A 23144-nucleotide genomic window follows, 5' to 3' on the forward strand; every position below is an offset into this window, starting at 1 on the left:
TTACTGTCACACTAACCTTTAATACTGCTAAGGCATAAATCAGAAAATAATTGGAAAGAATTACTTACTTCTGGGGAAAGGGGATTTGACTTAGCAGGTTTAAGACTTGAAACTTATGTCACTGACTCAACAAAAATATTTTCAAAATGACTTTCACAAAATAAATTTCGATTCTACAGAAGTATGGAAATGCCATAAGGCACTATTACATCTTTTAGAATAATCTGTAAGAATTTGGTAGTCCAAGAAACACTGCTGTGGAATTATTTGGGTTTTTGTGTTCTGCCAGTTTTATTGCCACCTATCATTTCAACAAGTTCAATCAAAGTCCCTTCAGGAGTTGAAAAGGTGCTGTCAGGAAAAAAAAGTAGTAAAATCAGCAGTTTCTGACACTTTCTGAAATTAATACAACCTAATTAAATAAATAATCTAAAAATGATACTCATTTAAAATACAAGTAGCTCTGATGCAAGCAATCACAAAGTGTTGTAACAGTTTATCTGGACATACTTGGCTGGCCAACAAATCATAGTAAAACTAAAAAATAAGTCTTAGTGTCAAAAATTTTGGCACAGCATGTTTTATTTACATACCTAACAGATAAGCCCATTTTCTCTGGCTAAAAGCAATTACTTGTGCCTGTACAGCAATGCCAACTCCTGTATTGTTAGCAGCTATATTTACCTTTTCCTCTGATGAATAACGGTCTGTCCAGTGAATGAATTTATTACTCCCATGATATTCCAACAAAATTTGCTCTGTATTGTATGACAATGTTTGTAGACGACAACCTTTTTCATAATTATGACTGTCACTATTTCCTTCATTTCATCAACAGCACATAATAAAATATTAACACAAAACTGGATAAAATTCATTATATAGTTTACTGTTTGAGACAAGACCCCGCTTTTACATATTTACAAGGTCTTTCTTTCATGTTAGCTTGTGTAATAATGTAGTAAAATATTAAATAATCTTACCACATCCACCAGTCTTTAAGACAAACCAATGATAAGCAACGCATTTACTGTTAATTAAATGTATTATTCGAGAACAAATGATAGAATATTATGTTACAACAATACCATTTATACTTAATACATATGAGAAAGGTTTTTGTTGAAGTATCTCTAGTTCCAGTGATCTCCAGGGTATATTTAGTGGCTAACTGACATATTTCTATTTTTCAGAGAAAATTCCATACCTCTGGGGTTACAGAAAGGAGTATTCTTACAGCAACAACCAGAAATATCATCAGTTACTTATTTCTTTATTACATAAAAGTGAAATAGGCAATTTATAGCAAGCAAAATAATTATAATACAATGAGGTCATTACAAAGAAGACTTCTTAAATCCTGAAAGCTAAAGATAGTAGAAAACAATGTTTATTATTATACAACCAATTCATTTTTCCAAAGCTTTCCTGATAAAATCAGTTTTCTTCAGAAGGTGCATTTAAAGAACCAAAGAAACAATGCTAAAGCTATAGGCAAGATTTATTAAAATATCAATTATTCAGGGCTACAAATAAGAAAAGTTTATGTTGTGCTGAGTAAAAACATTCTAAATACCAAAATTATTTATTAGAGCGTAATTTATAGAAAGTTAAATGTGATTCTGACAATAAAAAAAACTGTTAGAAAGTGTAATATGAAAATAAATCACTCACCAGAGAGTAACTCCAAATGTTCACCTCAAGCAATCTCACAGATATAAAACAGTACTACAGACATCTGAAAAAAATGAAGAGGAAAAAAATATTTCTCCTACTTCAAACTGGCCAGTGGTCAATAACTATCAGGTTGTCTGGTTTCTGACACTTAAGCCAACATTTTGCAAGATTTTCCTCTGTTTCTCATGTTGTAAAGTTGGATTTTTACAACATAATATTACATAATACATAGTTTCAGTATTGCATAATATTATCTAACAGTCTAATATTTTATCATAAATGTTTGTATTTACAAATAGTATGGTATTTTAAGATTTGAAAGCATAGACATTTAGCTAGTCTATTGAGGGCATTCAGCTAGTCTATTAAAGACTGCTGATTTATCTATGTAGATCATTCTTCATGCACATTCACACAGTTCAGAATATTCATTTGATACTTTATTATTGCTTATTTACTTCATAGTCATCAGTACTTTCAGTTCATCTTTACTGTAACAAACTGCATTTGATATCATTACATACATGTATTTTCACTTTGTATTTTCATCAGCTATTTTAGTAAGACCAGATATGAAAGAACTTTGAGCTATTTTTAGATTATAGACAAAGAGGTTACATAAACATTGTCAAGGTCACAGCTGATATGTAAGATAAATGTTGAATGGCTTATCAGAAAAATGCTGACCAATCAGAATGTACTTTACATCCTTCATGGTTGAATGCATTCTGGAAGAGTTTACCTCAGTAGAATTTCAGAGCCATTTCTTCACTCTGTAAGGAATTTTTGGACCGACAACATCTTAAAAACTCTCTTAGGGTTTAGTAATTAATAATTAATTAATTTTGTTTTTATTTTTGGCTATATATTTAACCTAAGAGTTTTACTAAATTTATTGTAACTTTTCTCTAAATTAGTAAGTAATTTTCTTTAATTAAGTAACTTACATTCTATTGTTTTAACAGCAGTTGTTTTAGATTTTCATCTTTAAATACTTCAGTAAATATTGATAATTAATTTATATTGCTGTTATTTTTAGGCACAGAGTCATATAAGTACAGAGTCACTAAATACATTTAGATACTTAAATAATAACATTTATCTATTTAGATTATTATTTACTTTTTGGCAGAAATTAAGACTTTATTCTTTTTATCCATTAAGCTGATTTGTCATCTTCATCAGTATTTTTGGCATTTTTCTAACTTGTATATTTAGATCACTTTGTAAAATATAAGTTTAGAAAGATAAGTAAAAATTTGGTTGGTTTTCAAATTTATTCAGTATTTGTGTTTTTATTTTCCCTTTCTAAGTAAAGGGTGGTGTCATCCTGACGTGTCAGTTAATCTGACGTAATAATTTACTACTAGCAAACTGCTAGGCTAGACCACTGCTTCCAAGCAAACTATTAAACGAACATATAGACAGGCTGTTAAAAAAGACAGCGGTATATAAACAAAATTTGTATTCCCCACAACAATGGTGTCAAAATCGGGATAGTTTTGAAAATTGTTAATTTTCTCAACTTGGAAGCAGCTGATTTTTGGAAACAGTAAATTTTTGTATTTTTGAAACAGTAGATTTTTCAGAATTATTTTTGAAGGCAAATTCTGCAATTAAGTATCTAAGTGAACTGCCACACAACAGTATTATCTTGTCCTATCTATTCTTCCTTCAACTGTGCTAAGCAATTTGTTCTATTTCAACTGACAAGGATTGCCGTAAGGTTGAAGCTCGGTGCGAGTTTGATCAAAAAGCTTAGTTTCAGTTTAATAGCATATAAGATGGAACGGTAAATGCATTAACAACCTTCCGACTATACGGTGTGGAAGTCGGGTAAAACTGGGCGTTATATGATTTTATCGTTTTGTTATTATTTCAGTACAGCGGTAAGAGCATATTTCTGGCTATATGTTGAGGAAGCTGGAGCACGCAAGTGTTATATATGATTTTTATGGCTGTACACCTCTTTTCTTCCTTCTGCCCAGGCCTATTGTTCTCTTTTAAATTATAAAGGCCAACTCCCTTTAGAGACCCTGACTCCCAAGCAGTTCGAGTTAAGTACTCCAATATTACACTGAGATCTGCAGCAGACCCAGTTTCAGATCTATGAAGTGAAGTCTTTAGCCAACTAATAACTCATTCATTTCAGCGTCCGTAAGTGCTCTACATTTTTAAGTATCCACAATTTACTTTTGGCTTTATTGTGTGGATGATTTCGTTATTCTGTCCGAAAAAGGCTACCCTCTCAAATTTTCAACTTCAGAGCACTCCACAGGCATTTTACAAAATTAACATCAAAATTCTGTCCGTTTATTGGCTTCCACCAAGTAGAGAAAGAATATTTCTCTCAGTAATTGTCTCACCAAGATATTGTCAGCTGCCAAGAAACACAAAACAGCCGTACATTCTACCGAGCAAAACTACAGAAGATGGCACCAGAAACTAGTACTCTACCAGTCCTACCGCTCTACACCAACTACAAACTGAACCATCACGTCACGTCTACATGTGATGACTTTTTATCATCAGGCAACCAAATCAGAAGTCAAAACTTAATTTCTGACGAAGACCAGGCAACAAACAAAACACCACTGCTGCAAGATGTTACAATAACTACAAACCAGAATAGACCTGTACTGGAAGCAGGTAGAAGGAACACCACCACCAAAGTAACAATACAACCCCAACCTCTGCATGGTCCGTCACCTGCTCATCCATCTTCGACAAGCAATCAGCCAGATGAAAACACAAACCATCAGCCAGCCTTTGAAGCTTTATACAGTCACAGAGGAAAGCTTCAAGCAGGCCAGCATAGAACGCCTCAAACCACTGCTCTTGCCAACATCAAATTCAACTATCTTCAAGATGGTCTACCACCACTACCACAATTGTATCCTGTTCCTGTAGTGGGACACAACCTACCAACCAGGCTCCACAACAAGACCAGACTGCAGTGCCTTGTCTGTCCTCCACTGCAAAACTACAACATTGTACCTTCTTTGGCAAACCAGAAACACCAGAGGACTGTAATACCAAAGCCATACTTCAAAGAAGAAACAAGAAACACCAAATCACCAAGAGGCAGCTATCCAGAAGACCACCCCTGTTCAGACCATAACCATCTTCCTACATGGTTTACTCCAGGTTTTCTACCGAAACACACTACCAAAGAAAACCATGAAGCGGTTACAATCAACCATCGAATTGTCAACAAGAAGTTCATGAAAAACCACCAGATGTATACAATCAACGATGTCATTCCAAGATGTCCAGATCACCCAGAGAAGTCGATGTCTACAATTTTGCGACCAAGTACATATCGCTCAGTCCAGATGATAAACGATATTCCACTTGATCGCGGTAAAGACCAGTGTTAAGTATTTGTGTTACTAAGTATTCGCGTAAGAAACATCACTTTCTTTCGGCTCAATTTATGATTTCGGTGATCTAAGATTTTAAGTATCATACATTTAAAATGTTACAACTCCATGCCATGCCATTTTAAAGTGTAAAATAATTTTGTGTAAATCATTGTATATCATTTGATTTTCTGTTTGTTCATTATTTCTGTTAAATGTTAGATTTTTGCTTTTACCTTAGTTCATGTTCACCATACATTTTTCATGCTAAGAATTCAGGCTGATATATTTCAGTAATTTTAACAATTTTTACATATGATAAGTAAAAAGTTTTACTTAAGAATGTCTTGTATATGTGAAAATGTTTATTAGCTGTCATATTAAGAGAAGTTTTTCAGATTGAGTCTCTGTAAGGCTTCCTTAGGGTTCTTAGTGATTTTTTGTTCGTTTACATAGAATCTAAGTTTCTATGGGCTTGATATCATTATATAGGTATAATAGGTATCAAATTTTTGTGTTTTCTATAGGATCTAATTTCTATAGGCGTCTGTTGATGTTTATCACAGACATATTTTTGTTGCTATTGTAACCCTGGGATATAAGCGATCGTGTCATATTGGTGCGTATAGCCCCACTCGCGGCTAAGTCTAACGCACAGCATTTTTGTGAGTTTTCACAATGGTGTGAACTTTAATTTTGTTGATTAGTTGATAAATATATTTACATACAGAGTATATTTCTTTATAGAACTGTTAATCAGATGATGAAAACATAAAAACAATCTCTTGCATATAATTTTACAGACTGACAATGAGTTTTGCTTTAATAATTTCATTCAAACATGATGCATAGGTGAAAGATATAAAGATATAAATATCTTAGTTTGAACTTACAAGTTTTAAGTATGTGCACTACTTAATGCTTCAGTTTTCATAGTTTTATTGCTATTGTTGTATTGTATTTTTTAATGGAGATGTAACGGAGTAAATGTTTTCGTTATTCGATAGAACAAAAAATTATTTAAAAACAATGCATTTGCATAGTATATAGTGATGTTTCCTTTCCTTTCCTCAAGTGCTATTCTGACGAATAAATGTTAAAGAGAAAGAGTGTATATATAAGTGAAAAAGTGTTTCGATCAGAATAGCACCGCGCAACATCTACAAGACTAAGTTACGTTTACATTTGCTATTGAGAGAAATCAGTTTGTGCAGAGACATTAGGTACAATGAACATTTAAGGTGGTTGTACCTGCACACACAAACACGCGTACTGAATATAAGTTAACAACAGTGGGCACGATATAAACATTTAAGGTGGTTGTGTCCACACACACATATATATTCTCAAATAAACGCGCATCTGAAGACATCAGTAATCCCGAAACTAATGTGACAAAATCTTGTGCAAAGACATTGGGCACAATAAACATTTAAGGTGATTGTGTCAGCACACTAGTATTATATATCCTGAATATGACATAAAATTACCCAAAACTAATGTGACAAAATCTAGTGCAAAGACATTGGGCGCAATAAACATTTAAGGTGATTGTGTCAGCACACTAGTATTATATATCCTGAATATGACATAAAATTACCCGAAACTAATGTGACAAAATCTAGTGCAAAGACATTGGGCGCAATGAACATTTAAGGTGAGTGTGTCAGCACACTAGTATTATATATATCCCGAATATGACATAAATTTACCCAAAACTAATGCGACAAAATCTAGTGCAAAGACATTGGGCACAATGAACATTTAAGGTGATTGTGTCAGCACACTAGTATGATAAATCCCGAACGTGACATAAAATTACCCAAAACTAATGTGACAAAATCTAGTGCAAAGACATTGGGCGCAATGAACATTTAAGGTGATTGTGTCAGCACACTAGTATTATATATATCCCGAATATGACAAAAATTTACCCAAAACTAATGCGACAAAATCTAGTGCAAAGACATTGGGCGCAATGAACATTTAAGGTGATTGTGTCAGCACACTAGTACCATAAACCCCGAACATGACGTAAAAGAAGATGATGTGAAGAGACAACAAGAAGACAATAATTGTAATTTGTATTCTCACATTATATTAAACATGTACTTCTTTTCATATTCCAAGACATGACAATTACATCGATAACTCATGAATGCATGACTCCCAAGATAGATTGTTTCTTGAGCTAAAATGTCATATTTTAGTATGATGTGACATTTAGTTTTAGCATCCTTTGAATTTCCACAAGCTTTCGTTTTTTTGAATTTTCAAGTTTCATCTTGAAAAAATTTATTACTTTTCTTAAAGTAATAAATTTTTTCTTTTCCCAAAACCAGTGTGTTGTTGTAAAGTTGGATTTTTACAACATAATATTACATAATACATAGTTTCAGTATTGCATAATATTATCTAACAGTCTAATATTTTATCATAAATGTTTGTATTTACAAATAGTATGGTATTTTAAGATTTGAAAGCATAGACATTTAGCTAGTCTATTGAGGGCATTCAGCTAGTCTATTAAAGACTGCTGATTTATCTATGTAGATCATTCTTCATGCACATTCACACAGTTCAGAATATTCATTTGATACTTTATTATTGCTTATTTACTTCATAGTCATCAGTACTTTCAGTTCATCTTTACTGTAACAAACTGCATTTGATATCATTACATACATGTATTTTCACTTTGTATTTCCATCAGCTATTTTTAGTAAGACCAGTTATGAAAGAACTTTGAGCTATTTTTAGATTATAGACAAAGAGGTTACATAAACATTGTCAAGGTCATAGCTGATATGTAAGATAAATGTTGAATGGCTTATCAGAAAAATGCTGACCAATCAGAATGTACTTTACATCCTTCATGGTTGAATGCATTCTGGAAGAGTTTACCTCAGTAGAATTTCAGAGCCATTTCTTCACTCTGTAAGGAATTTTTGGACCGACAACATCTTAAAAACTCTCTTAGGGTTTAGTAATTAATAATTAATTAATTTTGTTTTTATTTTTGGCTATATATTTAACCTAAGAGTTTTACTAAATTTATTGTAACTTTTCTCTAAATTAGTAAGTAATTTTCTTTAATTAAGTAACTTACATTCTATTGTTTTAACAGCAGTTGTTTTAGATTTTCATCTTTAAATACTTCAGTAAATATTGATAATTAATTTATATTGCTGTTATTTTTAGGCACAGAGTCATATAAGTACAGAGTCACTAAATACATTTAGATACTTAAATAATAACATTTATCTATTTAGATTATTATTTACTTTTTGGCAGAAATTAAGACTTTATTCTTTTTATCCATTAAGCTGATTTGTCATCTTCATCAGTATTTTTGGCATTTTTCTAACTTGTATATTTAGATCACTTTGTAAAATATAAGTTTAGAAAGATAAGTAAAAATTTGGTTGGTTTTCAAATTTATTCAGTATTTGTGTTTTTATTTTCCCTTTCTAAGTAAAGGGTGGTGTCATCCTGACGTGTCAGTTAATCTGACGTAATAATTTACTACTAGCAAACTGCTAGGCTAGACCACTGCTTCCAAGCAAACTATTAAACGAACATATAGACAGGCTGTTAAAAAAGACAGCGGTATATAAACAAAATTTGTATTCCCCACAACACTCACAATGTTCTAATTAAATGTCAAACTACTTGATGCCTTACCAGATATATATCCTGCAGCATGATATTATACCAGGATGAAAATTTTGCTATTTATACTAGTTTCATTCAAGTTATTCAAAGACTTCAGACAGCTAGAATCTCTAATAAAGATCTATCATAAGTTATTCTTCAAAGCTTGCAACATCACAGGCAAAACATTATAAATCTCTGTGAATAATACTTTTATGTCAATCAATCAGAATTGGATGTTCTATCTACCTTTACTTGTTCACTCTAACAGTTATTGCCTACAGACAATTCCATCTATTGACAACTGTTAAACTATCATCATGACTTCTTCTTGCTAATTAGAATACTAGGATATGATAGTACGATATGAAATCATAGCCAGCTTTAAGCTTATCTTCAATTTCCTTGAATCAGGTTGATTCCAAGCAAGTTTAGATTTATGGACAATGCCAACAAACTGTATGAGAATGCAACTATTGTGGCAACAGAATTCAAAAATATTCTACTAGGCACAGGCATTCACGAGTGTCCTCAGTAGCAGCAATAGTTCTTGCAGTGTGAAATATACTGTGAAATCATTATTATTCATGGGGAATTAATTTTCGTGGATTTCATGGTTCAGCTCAACCACGAAATTAAGTCCCAACGAACGAATTATGCCCAAGATAATGTAAATTGTACTTATTGTCCCTGATAATGACACCATATCCGTCCGATCTGGTCCGTAATTGTGTGCATGTGGCAGTACTTAACTGCAACTTTCGTATAGTTTATGGAGGCTCCATTAACAATAAACATAGTAAAAGAAGATTCTAAAAATAGAAGTTTGGCGTAGCGTCACATGCCAACCGCACTATGCTGCAGCTGTTATTTGACTTTTTTGTTCCCGCTCTGCATTGTTTATATTAAAATTTTACTGACATGTAGTAAACTACTACTAATTTGGGACTATATTAAATATTATAAATTAATTGCTAGATTTGCATCCGATGCATCATTATCCAATTCACATTACACGTTTCTCGGCAGGAAATAACACTTGCACAAATTCAACAGCTTGTAATTTTAGATGCAGATGAGCCTTCATTTTGAAAAAAAAACAAAAACATTCGGATGCAAGTCTAGCAACCAGTTTATAATAGTTTATGTAAGTCCTAGTACTACATAATAAAAACAAGAGGGCCAAGATGGCCCTAGGTCGCTCACCTGAGAAACACACCATAACAGTGTAAATATGCTTGACCTAGTGATTTCATGGAAACAAATATTCTGGCCAAATTTCATTAAGACTGGGCCAAAAATGTGGTCTCTTGAGTTTTAAACAAGTCTTTTTTTAGATATTACCTAATGACCTAGTTTTTGACCCCAGATGACCCATATTCAAACTTGACCTAGATTTTATCAAGGCAATTATTCTGACCAAATTTCATGAAGATCAATTGAAAAATACAGCCTCTATCGAATACACAAGGTTTTTCTTTGATTTGACCTAGTGATCTACTTTTTGACTCCAGATGACCCATATTCAAACTCATCCTAGATTTTATCAAGGCAATCATTCTGTCCAAATTTCATGAAGATCAATTGAAAAAAAAAACAACCTCTATCGAATACACAAGGTTTTTTCTTTGATTTGACCTAGTGACCTAGTTTTTGACCCCTGATGACCCATATTCAAAGTTGTCCTAGATTTCATCAAGGCAATCATTCTGACTAAATTCCATGAAGATCAATTGAAAAATACAGCCCCTATTGCATACACAAGATTTTTTTTTATTTGACCTAGTGACCTAGTTTTTGACCCAAGATGATCCATTTTCCAACTCGACTTAAATTTCATCAAGGCAATCATTCTAAACAAAATTTATGAAGATCAATTGAAAAATACAGCCTCTATCGCATACACAAGGTTTTTCTTTAATTTGGCCTAGTGACCTAGTTTTGACCCCAGATGACCCATATTCAAACCCAACCTAGATTTCATCAAAGCACTTACTCCAACCAAAATTCATGAAGATCAATTGAAAAATACAGCCTCTATCGCATACACAAGGTTTTTCTTTAATTTGACCTAGTGTCCTAGTTTTTGACCCCAGATGACCCATATTCTAAGTCATCCTAGATTTCATCAAGGCAATCATTCTGACCAAATTTCATGAAGATCAACTGAAAAATACAGCCTCTATCGCATACACAAGGTTTTTCTTTGATTTGACCTAGTGACCTAGTTTTTTACCCCAGATGACCCATATACAACTTCGACCTAGATTTCATCCAGGCAATCATTCTGCCCACATTTCATGATGATCAACAGAAAAATACAGCCTCTATCACATACACAAGCTAAATGTTGACAGACAGACGACGGACATCGAGCGATCAGAAAAACTCACCTGAGCATTGCTCAGATGAGCTAACAACAGTCATGTACGGAATATTTTTTCATGATTCTAATCCATTTATATTGTACCAATCATGCACAAAAACAAATTTTAGCAACATAAAATCAGTAAATCTATAATAGTTTTTTTTTTTTTTTTAATTTGCAATACAATAACTAGTTCTTGTTTGCAACACGATCAAATGATCAATGTGATGAACTTTATATTTGTTTTGATTATGAATGCTAATTGTGCAAGACAATAACCCAGGAACTACGGTTTTGACATTTTTTAACTGGCGCTGACTTTTCTTATTGAATATTTCACAGTTTCATTAAGTTTTGCAAATTAGGGGTCATATAATTATAGATAACACGGTCGTTAATTGGTACATGATCACTTGCTAATCTCCTGTGGCGCAGATTGCAAATTCGGTAATCATGGTAGCGCTGTTTGACACGTGTAGGTTTCACATGTAAGAACAAAATTATACACTAGATCTGTTCCTATTGTAATTATGAAAAAAAATTTTTGTTTGATAATTGAAAATCCACGAATTTACATCCCCATGAAACAGCCATTTTGGCCAAAACCACGAAATACCGTGCTGACGAAATTAAATGATTTCACAGTAGCTGGTGCATTTTTCATTAGTTTACAGCAAGTTCTAACCAAATCTGACTGTTAAAATTTACAGATGACCGACTTCAGGCTGTAATTAATACTAATGCCATCAGAGTATGGTAACACCATAATAATAATAATGTGAAAACTGAAGACTATCATCACATTTCGGCACACTTCCAAAGCAACAAATAGGCACATTGAGCTAATATGAATCTTGTTTACTTTGCCTTTGTCTTGAACTGTATGCACCTAATCCCCTGATTTGATTGACCAACTTTTGCCTCTGAATGGTAGGCATATCAACAAACAAAGGGTCAAAAGGGCCAGTTTTGCCATATATTGCGCACCTGAGAACTTCTGCATGGCAACACATTTTTTTCTTTTTACTGTCAATTTACAAAATCGTTGTGCACTTTGGATATATAAGCAATCCTCTTTAAACAGGCTTCATGATTATCATTAAATGATTCCAGTTAGAATGCTTCCACAAAAGCAATAGATATATTTATGTGACAATGAACAGTGAATTAAATGTGCAAGTAAGCCTATGTCACACTTTCTGCTTTTTTTTCACTGCACTCACTACAATTTGACCTTACTTTTAGCTATCATTTTACTAAGGCGTAAAAAAAAATTGTTTGTTTCCGGTATCCCAACCTACCCTAAATTTTTGGCCCGACCCTAAATGTTTTTATGGCCTTGGAGGATAATTTTTTCAACTTTTTGACAAAGAGTTATAAAACTGCAATTTTTATGCTTTAAACATGGTCAGTGATGTTAGAAATCAACTTACTGATGCTCTAAAGGCATAACCCCCTTATCTGTATTCATTTTTTTACACAAAAATAATTTCCAAAAAGTCTCCCTTAATAAAAAAAAAATTAAAAAAAAAATAATTTTCCGACTTAACCCCTAATTTTTTTGAGCATGTTACCGGAAACAAAGAATTTTTTTTTTAGGCCTAATTTTGAAGTCATGACATTTAAACTTTGCATCAATATTTACACAATTGAGATGCATTCTCTGGTCATTAATTAAGAGTTTTAAGAGGCTGCAATATTTCACTGCTGCAGAGGTTAAAGCAAATGCCTCATTTAAAAAAATAAAAACCTACACTTGTCAGGTCAATCTTTACCCACTCAGTAAGTACAGTATGTGTTTGCTTAATGCCTTATTAAAGTCATAGATCAGAGGAGCAGGAAGTAAAAATTAAAAGAAAAAAATTAGTGTGTGGTGTTGGGGGAGTAACATAGATTGTTGCATTCTGTACTACATAATTATGTAGCATCACCATCTACCTTTATTTAAACCTTGATTAGTTCTTAAGCTGTGCTCCTGGCACAAATAGAATGGTTATTAAGTTATGCTCTGAACAAGAAATATGACAGATAGACTTTACCTTTCAGTTGAATGTGTGACCTTCACCTACCAACTAAATTCATCATCTTATCACCAACAACCTATATGCCAAGTTTGAAGCTAATTCTTTGAATTGTTACTATGTATAAATGTGTCCTGTACAAGAAATATGCTGGCCAGACAAACAGGCTGACAGACATACACTAGTGCTATCACATAATATGTTCTGCTTTTATAAAACAGGCAGAAATGTAGGCCACTATAATCAGCAAAACATAAAATTTTGTAAAACTAAATGTACAATGAACTATATAAAAGAAATTGGGGATTTTGTTATGATCATTCCAAATACAATATCAATCATTTTTTTAGCTACTTGTAATTTTTGAGGTTTCACTGAAATGTTTAAAATATAATTATCCTCTTGAAAAAACTGACAAATTCTCCAAACATTAAATTTCATATGAATATTAAAAATAATCCTTATAGCAGATAAAATTAATGACTTTAGAAAAAAGTCTTTATTTAAATATTTCTTACCTATAATGTATATGGCACTTATATTTGAATACACTTACTTATTCCGTACACAATAGAGCACACTTTTTTTTTTTACATAAATCCACTCTAAAACAATTCAACTGAAAACACAGACCAAAGGGGTCAAGAAGTCATGAAAAAAATCCAATTTACTTTTATTCGCAGTTTTAAAAAGATTAGCTTTCATAATCATGATATTTAAACCATTCAAACACTTGTTGAAAGTTTTATTGGTAGAAAGCTAATTACATGCAACGAAAACCATGATGTTTATCTATTTAACGGGTATATATATCTCTACGAAATAGAATTTGTTGGTCGAGGTAATTCAATTGAAAAATTGAATATTCATAAGTTACGGATATTCGTTTGGCATTATAAAGAAAAAGTAGTAAAATTTTAAATCAATTTTGTTCCAGATAGGAAAAGCCAATATTATAATAACGAAATTGATTATATCAACTGATCAAACATTCATGTTTGAGAAAGAAACGTCATTCTGGTAAAATATGAAAGCAGTGGTCTGGTTTTTCAGTTTATTGAAATCAATATTCCAAACTCAAAACTGGTCTTACATTTCTGAATAAACAGTATTTAAGCCAGCAGTCAAGTTTTTCTATCAGTTTCTATAAAATCTATATCAGGAAAGTCACAAACAAACAAAAATACCATGCATTTTAATTTGCCATAATATTGTTCCTAACAACCGTAGCTCTGACTCAGCAAATCAGAAGGTATTGGAATTAATTTCAACTCAGGAGGTACTCTGTTTCTAGAAAAGTATACTAAATAATTTTACACTTCTCTTGGAGTGTAAGTATTTTGCTTAACAGCGAGCACATTACTGGTATCAGGGGTCAAATTTAGCCAGATTGTCTTCTTGCATTTCTTAGCAAGTAGAAATTTTTTCTTCTCGCTACCATCTCGCGACAACACACTTATGTAAGAGTCATGGGACTTGATACTGTGTTCTTGCATTAATTTTGGATATAGAAATTTCCATGCAAAACTTTAACCTGCATCTTCCAAGTCCAAAAAGGGGGCATAACTTGGCCTAAACACAATGCAGCTTATTTACCATGTTTAATTCACTTCAGTAACTTGTATAGTTTCTTTTCAGTGTCTTCATTGACTTTGGAAAGTAGTATGCAAAACTTCAACCTAGATTTTTCAAGTCCAAGATGGGGGAATAATTTTGTTATAATTCATGTAAGAGTTACTGGATTTGATGCTATAAACTTGCATTTTTACCTGGAAGATAAGTCTGAAGTTTCGGCATAATACCTGCAATGGTTAACAAGAGTTGTTTAATGATAACATGCTGGACTATTAAGACTTCAATCTAATACTAACTTACATGTATACAAAAACTTTAGCTATTTGAGGTCATCCCATAATGCCAAAGATGTGTGAAGAATCTGAAAACATTTGGTCATGTAGTTCCTGAGAAACTTGCTTACTTGCAAAACTATCAGAAAGTCTATGTTAGTAAGAGCTCCACAAAGCAAGGCAATATATGCCTTAAGTTCTAAAGTCAGAGGAGGTGGAAGTAAAACTGAAATGATTTTTCTTATGACTGTATGTCACAGGGGTAATGAAATGTGGCTGTTTGATATCATCTCATGATGTTGAATATGGAAGTTTGAAAGCATTAGGCCTACTAGGTTTACATGCAAAGCTTTGTGACTCCGACATATACCCCGAGAAAAGGGTCACAACAATAGCTCTTATATTTAAAAAATTTCAAATACTCCAGTTTAAAATATGATATTGTACGTTCTTAAAAATTTAACCAAAATTCTGAAGTTAAAAAGGAGCATAAATCTGGAAATACTGCAGGTAGAGTTAGGCATATTGTCACACTAGTATTGAGGAAGTATAACAACTTTCAAATGAATATCTCAAGTAATAAAGAAGATGCTGAACATTATGAAAATTTTCATCAAAGTGCCAAACTTTAAAAGGGGCATAATTCTTAAAGTATAGCTGGTACAGTTACCTAACTTGTCACACTAATAAAGACTTTCACTATTCATGAGTGAAATTTCGAAACTTCCATTGAGGTGACTGCTGATAATTTTCCACCCATACACAAATTATTCCTTATGGAATTACTGAATAGAACAATGTGATATTTCCCCTTTATAAAATGTTGCTAAATTTCAAACAATTCATGTGAAGGGCAGTCAGCTATTGGATATATACAGGCTTTCTAAACTTACTGAAATACTAGACAAACTGGAAACAATAAACCATCCATTGCAAAACCTTAAAATCATCCATGAACACACTTTCTAGAATTATATTCTAGCAAACATCCAGACATTGTTTTGTTTTCTAACCTGAACATTACATAAAACTCAATTAAATAGAGTCTGCTATTATTTGCTTGGTTGGGTTCTAGGCTTCCACAGGATCTTCTCACAGATTTTATTGTCAAATGAACAGACATAAACTGATCAATTCTGTCTCTATTTCTCTTTCACATGTAATGCAATTACTTAAACTTTCAATTCAATATTTTGTAGTTGTTTTCGTCAACATGAGAAATAATGCCATAAACATATCTTAAAATAATTTTCAATCAGAAATTATAAACTCTTTGTCCATACAAGAAGTCTGTGATATGGTTTGTTGGTTCACTGACTGATTTGAGTAAATAGTGATATGTAAACCTGCTTAAGATAATAACAAGAGTGCCGCCAAGCGGGGCAATATACGCCCGAAGGCTTACATCATAGGATGGGAGCAAAATTTTAAGAACTTAACTGTTGTAGCCCCAAAGGACTGGAACAACAAAAGGAAAACTTCAAAAAACAAATCTAAGTCCACAAAAAAAATATTCAAAGTCTACAAAAAAATCCTTATCAGGTACAGGTATGTAAAAATACACCTTAAAATTGGAGGTACCATCCATGTTGTACCACAGAAAAGTGGTCTCGGTTTTTCCCTACGGCCAATAATAAAAAAGTTTCAAAATAAGCTATTTATAGTAACATAAAAGGGAAGTAATTAAAAAAAAAAAATGATTGTAAGTACAAAAAAGAGATCTGCCAAATAAAAACAAGAGCACTGCATTGCAGAGAAATATACACAAAGCAGTCATATATGACCTTTGAGCCTTAAGTGTGACCTTGACCTTGAAGCGAGTCATCCGGAACATGCGCTCTGCACATCGTTACAATGTGGTGAACATTTCTGCCAAGTTTCTTTGAAATCCTTCCAGCAGTTCAAGAGTTACAGAGCGGACACGAAACAAACTGACATGACTTTTGACCACTAAGTGTGACCGTGACCTTCAAGCAAGTCATCCGGAACATGCGCTCTGCACGTCGTCTTGGTGTGGTGAACACTTGTGTCAAGTTTCTTTGAAATCCTTCAAGAGGTTCAAGAGTTACAGAGCGGACAGGAAACAAAGTGATATGACCTTTGACTCCTAAGTGTGACCTTGACCTTGAAGCGAGACATCCAAAACATGCGCTCTGCACATTGTCTCGGTGTGGTGAACATTTGTGTAAAGTTTCCTTGAAATCCTTCAAGGGGTTCAAGAGTTACAGAGCGGACACAAAATTGCTAACGGACAGAAGGACACCAGCGTCATAACATAATACGTCCCTTTGGGCGTATAATGAACTAGAGCTATCACTAAAGGTGATGAATGTACCCCCCCCCCCCCCCCCCCCCCCCCCCCCCGCATGCACTGACACGGTACATTGCAATCTGCATAATTATGTGGACTGTATGTATAGGAGAGATCGCCCTGACGTCACGCATCAACACCTGTTTATCTGGTGGTGGGCAAAACAAAATATTTTTACATCGTTTGTGTATGGGATCGGAATTTTTAATTTTTAATAACTTTTTCGTTCATTTATGGATTTTAAAAATTCAAAAAGTTTTGAAATGCTTACAATTTTCATATTTTCTTTTTCAAATATCTTTTGAAAATGAATAACCGTTTTAAATGATATATGATTTTAATAGCGGCGTAGCGATGCTCCAAACTTTTAGAAAAAAAACACTGTAAGTTAAGCGTTCATAATTAATCCATTTTATTTCGAAATAATAATTAAAAGTTATCAATCAATTGCTTATTTTATATCTTTTCCATTGATCAAAAAAATTATCGATATTATTTATGTTTAAAGAAAATTTAAGCCGTTAGAAAAACATCACTGTTAACACAAAAAAACATGGACGCTCGGCGTCTGCCCACCCGATCTTTGTCTTATCAGTTCTAAAAATAGAATATACAAACGATTTGTGTACAAACACGATCTCTCCTATACAGACTGTATGTATACAGTATAGTAACAAAAAACAAAGTCCCATAACTATGCACAATATTTATCTAAAAGAACGTAACATGCACCGTGCACGCACAAGATTGCATATAATGTTATCAAGAAACAAAGTCCCATAACAATTTTTGTTGATGAAAGAACCTAACATGCCCCATGCATAACTTCTGTTGTTACTGATCATTTGTGTGAAGTTTCATTAAATTGTGTCAAGGGGATGAGGAGAGATGGTGCGCACAGGATTGTGTCTATGTATATAGTATAGTAACAAAAAACAAAGTCCAGTAACTCTGCAAATTTTTTTTCTAAAAGAACCTAACATGCCCCATGCATAACTACTGTTGTTACTGATCATTTGTGTGAAGTTTCATTAAATTGTGTCAAGGGGATGAGGAGAGATGGTGCGCACAGGATTGTGTCTATGTATATAGTATAGTAACAAAAAACAAAGTCCCGTAACTCTGCAAATTTTTTTTCTGAAAGAACCTAACATGCCCCATGCACAACTACTGTCGTTACTGATCACTTGTGTGAAGTTTCATTAAACTGTGTCAAGGGGATGCAGTGTGCGACATTAACGGTAGCCCGATCGCCAATGGCTACGAAAAATCAGCTCAAGCGACAGAAAATCGGCAGACCGTAGCCCGTCGGGCTATGAAAAATTCTGAGGAATAAATTTACCAAAAAGATCAATGCAAACGTGGGAGCAAAATAGTTGCTTTGAAGCTTCAAACTTCGCTCAAATCCAATCTCAAAAGCGAATTCAAGTCGCCCAAATTTTTTTTTGGATGCGCACCCGCTAATCTTTTGACAATTTGCACCATGTCATAATGTGCATTGAATACACATACACACTCGCCGATAGCATAATTTAAGCTCCGACTACTTCAGGTACTTGTGAGATTTTCACGAGAAGAGTGAAAGCAAATCAAATTATCGGTTTCACCAGAGGCAATTGTGATAGGCCAATCAGCACCGCGGTTACGTCTTTGACACTTAGCATTTAATTGTCAACACGTGCGAGTCATTTTCTAAATAATTGTCAATTACAAATGCGATTAATTGGAATTATACACACAATTATTTGGTATCCATGGTAAAAGAACGACATGTAAAGTATTAACTTCGTAAAACTAACTTTGATGGATGAATTGATTTGAATACCGGTATGTATTTCTAGGTTTGACACAGTTTAATTTCAGTTTTATTCGAATGAGACACTGTTCACACAAGTGGTGACTCGGTATAAATGTGTATGGTAAAATGATGTAACTAAGAAAATGAGTTGTCACTGAATCAATTCACATCGTCGAGGTAGAAATATAAAAATTAATGGAGTCTTCCAACTTCTCCCTAAAGTCAAATTTCTGAAATATATCAACCAACCTACAGCAGTATATTGAAAGAAATTAAATATTACTAGAATGAAAGTCTTGTTCAGCGACAAATGACCGACAAATCAAGGGCCATAACTCTGCTGAAAATCAATGAACTGGAACATGCTGATGATATGGTATCAGAGCAGTTGCCCGTAAAAGGTAAAATACAACAAATCAAACTTCCAATGAAAATCACTGAACCAGAACATGACAAGTCACAACAATATGCATAATGCAGCTTTGCACTGATAATTCCTGCAAGGTTTGATAATAACAAGAGCTGTCTCTATAGGATGACACATGCCCCCGACGGCACTTTGAATGAATAGTTATGGCCGATGTTAGAGTTTAGGACCTTTGACCTACGGACCTGGGTCTTGCGCGAAACATGTCATCTTACTGTGCCACACATTCATGCGTAGTTATTTTAAAATCCATGCATGAATGACAAAGATATGGACCGGACACGCCCATCAATGCACTATCATGAAAAATGACCTTTAACGTCTAAGTGTGACCTTGACCTTTGAGCTACGGACCTGGGTCTTGTGCGCAACATGTCGTCTTACTGTGGTACACATTCAGGCCAAGTTATTTGAAAATCCATCCATGGATGACAAAGATATAGACCGGACACGCCCATCAATGCACTATCATGAAAAATGACCTTTAACGTCTAAGTGTGACCTTGACCTTTGAGCTACGGACCTGGGTCTTGCGTGCGACATGTCGTCTTACTGTGGTACACATTCATGCCAAGCTATTTGAAAATCCATCCATGGATGACAAAGATATGGATCGGACACGCCCATCAATGCACTATGATGAAAAATGACCTTTAACATCTAAGTGTGACTTGACCTTTGAGCTACGGACCTGGGTCTTGCGTGCGACACGTCGTCTTACTGTGGTACACATTCCTGCCAAGTTATTTGAAAATCCATCCATGGATGACAAAGATATGGACCGGACACGAAAATTGCGGACAGACCGACAGACGGTTCAAATACTATGTGCCTCCCTTCGGGGGCATAAAAAGAGAAGTGGCCAAATGATTTCAGACATGTCTTTTATCAAACTGTCATGGAGAACACAGGCCTTGCCCAGGGATAGAACTCATGACCCCTCGATATGAAGAGCTGCACTCTCCCTACTGAGCCAAGCAGGTGAGCCCTTAAACAATTTAGCTTATCTACTGGCCACTGAAGTTATTTTCAGCCTTATGGTCACAGTGACCTCGACCTTTAACTTACTGATACCAAAAAACAATATGGGTCATCTACTGTCCACAGGCAATCATTTAAGTAAGATTGACAACTGCATGCCAAAGTTTTCTTTCTTTATTAAACAGAAAAAGGTTTCAGTTTCAAGATCACTGTGACCTTGACCTCTGACTTAATGGCACAGAAAAATAGTGGTCATTTATATAAATCTAATGACTGTAGGTCAAAGTGTTCTTTCCTTACTTTTTGAGCAGAAACTCTTCTCAGACAAGAGGCCATTGTGACCTTGACTTTTGACCTTGTGACACCAAAAAAAAAAAAACAAAAACAAAAAAACATGGCCAATACAATGACCACAGGCTATTATTCTATGAAATTTGACTATTCTGACTATGTGAGATCAAGCACTCTCTAACTGGAATGGTTTCACTGTTCAACAATGAGGAAAACAATGAGTATATATATGGCTGCAACTCTTGCCTTCTGACTATTTTGATGATCCCCTTGCATCCTCAAGCAATCAATATTTTATTGTAAATTTGTAATAAAATGAGTCACTTAAACTTCAATTGCAAAGAAAAATTTAATGGAATAATAAACCTTTAATTTCTATCAAATATTATTTTCTTTCACTGTGCATATAAAAATGTAACACATTGTTTATTTCTTATTGTGGTCTTTATAACTTTCCTACTACTTTTTGACGAATAACCCTGTTTCTATTTAGTTAAAAAAAAACAAACTACTATACACTTTTAATAAAATGACATAGACATTATTTTATAAACAAATGCCAATTTTTTTTTATTATTTTTTTGCTACAATGCAATTCAACTGATTTGTAAATGCGCAAGCTGTTCCCAATGTCTATTTTCTTTGTTCAAATTTGCGAATAAATTAACCTTTTTGAAGTAGTGTATCAATTGTTCAGTCAAATGTTAAACCTAACTATACAAGATTCAGTGACATGACCAATACATTAGTAGCAAAATCTTCTTTAAGTGTTTGATCCAAACTACGTTTGACGTCATTGCATGCTAGAGCAGTTTCAGGTCTATTGTCCTTGTATTTAAACTTAAGACGAATTACGATTAAATTCTTAAATATCAATTTATCGCTCTGTATTACATTACTATTTTAGGTAACAAGCATTTAAATATCTGTGTAAATTGGGTGACAGTGATTTAAATTCAGTACAGTAGTATATAGACTGTTCAATATGCATAGATTTATTTAGAATATGGGGTAGGATATTTTAGAAGACAGATTTGACAGTCAATCACTTATAAGATCCATTCATTTGACAGCCTTTTCAATACATTTAACATCCAAATTTGTAAGGATGCCATTGATTAAGATGCAGACCTCAGTTAGAAGCTAACAACTCAGTCACAGTTAGGGTGGAAAGTTTGAATGTAGTTTGATATAAAATGCATATCTAAGACTAATGATTACGCCAGCATTTTTTATTTACTGTTTTACAGGAGAGTCATGTTTTATTTTTCTGATAAAACCAAACAAAACTAAAATTCCACTTCAGTTCTTTTATATAATTTATATTTAACCTGCAGAATATCACAGATCATTACTTCTTCCCAAAATAAGAAATATATAGAATCATGGAATACAGTCCGGTATATACAATATACAAAGTGGTTACGTAATACTACGGTAATAGTACTAGGTTATACCGTTACTTGGAACAATTTGCGCTTATCGGTGAAGCAATTAAAACAAACTGACCATTTCAACGGAGCTCAACTTTTCAGCAAATTTGGGAAACTGTCAACTTTTTGCAGGGAAATTTCACCAGATATTCGAACTGGGAAGAGGATTTATATCTGCCTCTGTTATATTGGTAAAAAAGCTTTGTGTACAAAGGAGCGATTTTTTATCAGTTTATTTTTTATCAGTTTAGTAGACTCACACAAAAAAATCTTGTGTGTAATTAACAGAGCTCTTCACAAGCCCGGCGGCCAGCGATTTCGCCGGCTACTGACGGATGTACTGCCGGCTACTTTTCTAAAACTGAACAAAAAAAACGAACTTCAAATATAAAATAATAACCCGAAATTAATTGTCGAATGAAAACATAAACAAATAAACAAACCGCTACCATTACGGACCTACCATTACTTTATAAATGTGTTAACAGTTAAACTACGTTATTTTTGTATGCTGATGTCATATGGTTGTTGGTTTCCCAAGGCAGTGAATTGCGCAGGATCTTAGCGCATCTATTTTTAATCAGACTCACCACATGACGACCACGGACGAATAGTTTAGCAATATGAGCAGGCACCTGTGGGTTTTACCGCTTTCTTTATTTATCCGATCCAATGCATACTTTTTTCCGTACATTTCCGCAATCTTTGCAAAATTAAATAGCAAACCTGTACTTTTAGTTACTAAGTAGAATTGATTAATTAATTTTTAGTCTTGTTAGTTTCCATTCAGCCTGTTCTGACCGCTTGTAGCGTTATTTTAACTGGCATGATGCACTGCAAAAAACGTTTCGTACGCTGTTGCTCGCATGCTGTACCTAAACGGTTTGCATCTGGGCTTTGAAGTAAGATTTTTCTGAAAGATTACTCACTTGCCCAAAAGACGGTCAATCATTGATACATTTCTGCCAATTAAA

At 33.7% G+C, this 23144-nt stretch overlaps 1 protein-coding gene across 9 annotated transcripts in view; it reads right to left on the reverse strand.

Annotated features, from left to right (window-relative positions):
• LOC123565984 (sodium/calcium exchanger 3-like) overlaps nt 1–23144 on the reverse strand; it is a 257228-nt gene that overhangs the window by 184915 nt on the left and 49169 nt on the right. For 6 of the 9 annotated variants that reach the window (XM_053550272.1, XM_053550275.1, XM_053550288.1 and 3 more), the window contains one exon: nt 1675–1738. The exons of 2 other annotated variants lie outside the window; for them this stretch is intronic. The gene's annotated coding sequence lies outside the window, so the exon portion shown is untranslated. Of the gene's footprint in view, nt 1–1674; nt 1739–13600; nt 13823–23144 lie in introns of those variants that run through there. One more of the 9 variants, XM_053550276.1, reaches the window with a different exon arrangement.

This window comes from Mercenaria mercenaria, chromosome 8, assembly GCF_021730395.1.
Source record: "Mercenaria mercenaria strain notata chromosome 8, MADL_Memer_1, whole genome shotgun sequence".
Classification (NCBI taxonomy): Eukaryota; Metazoa; Mollusca; class Bivalvia; order Venerida; family Veneridae; genus Mercenaria; species Mercenaria mercenaria.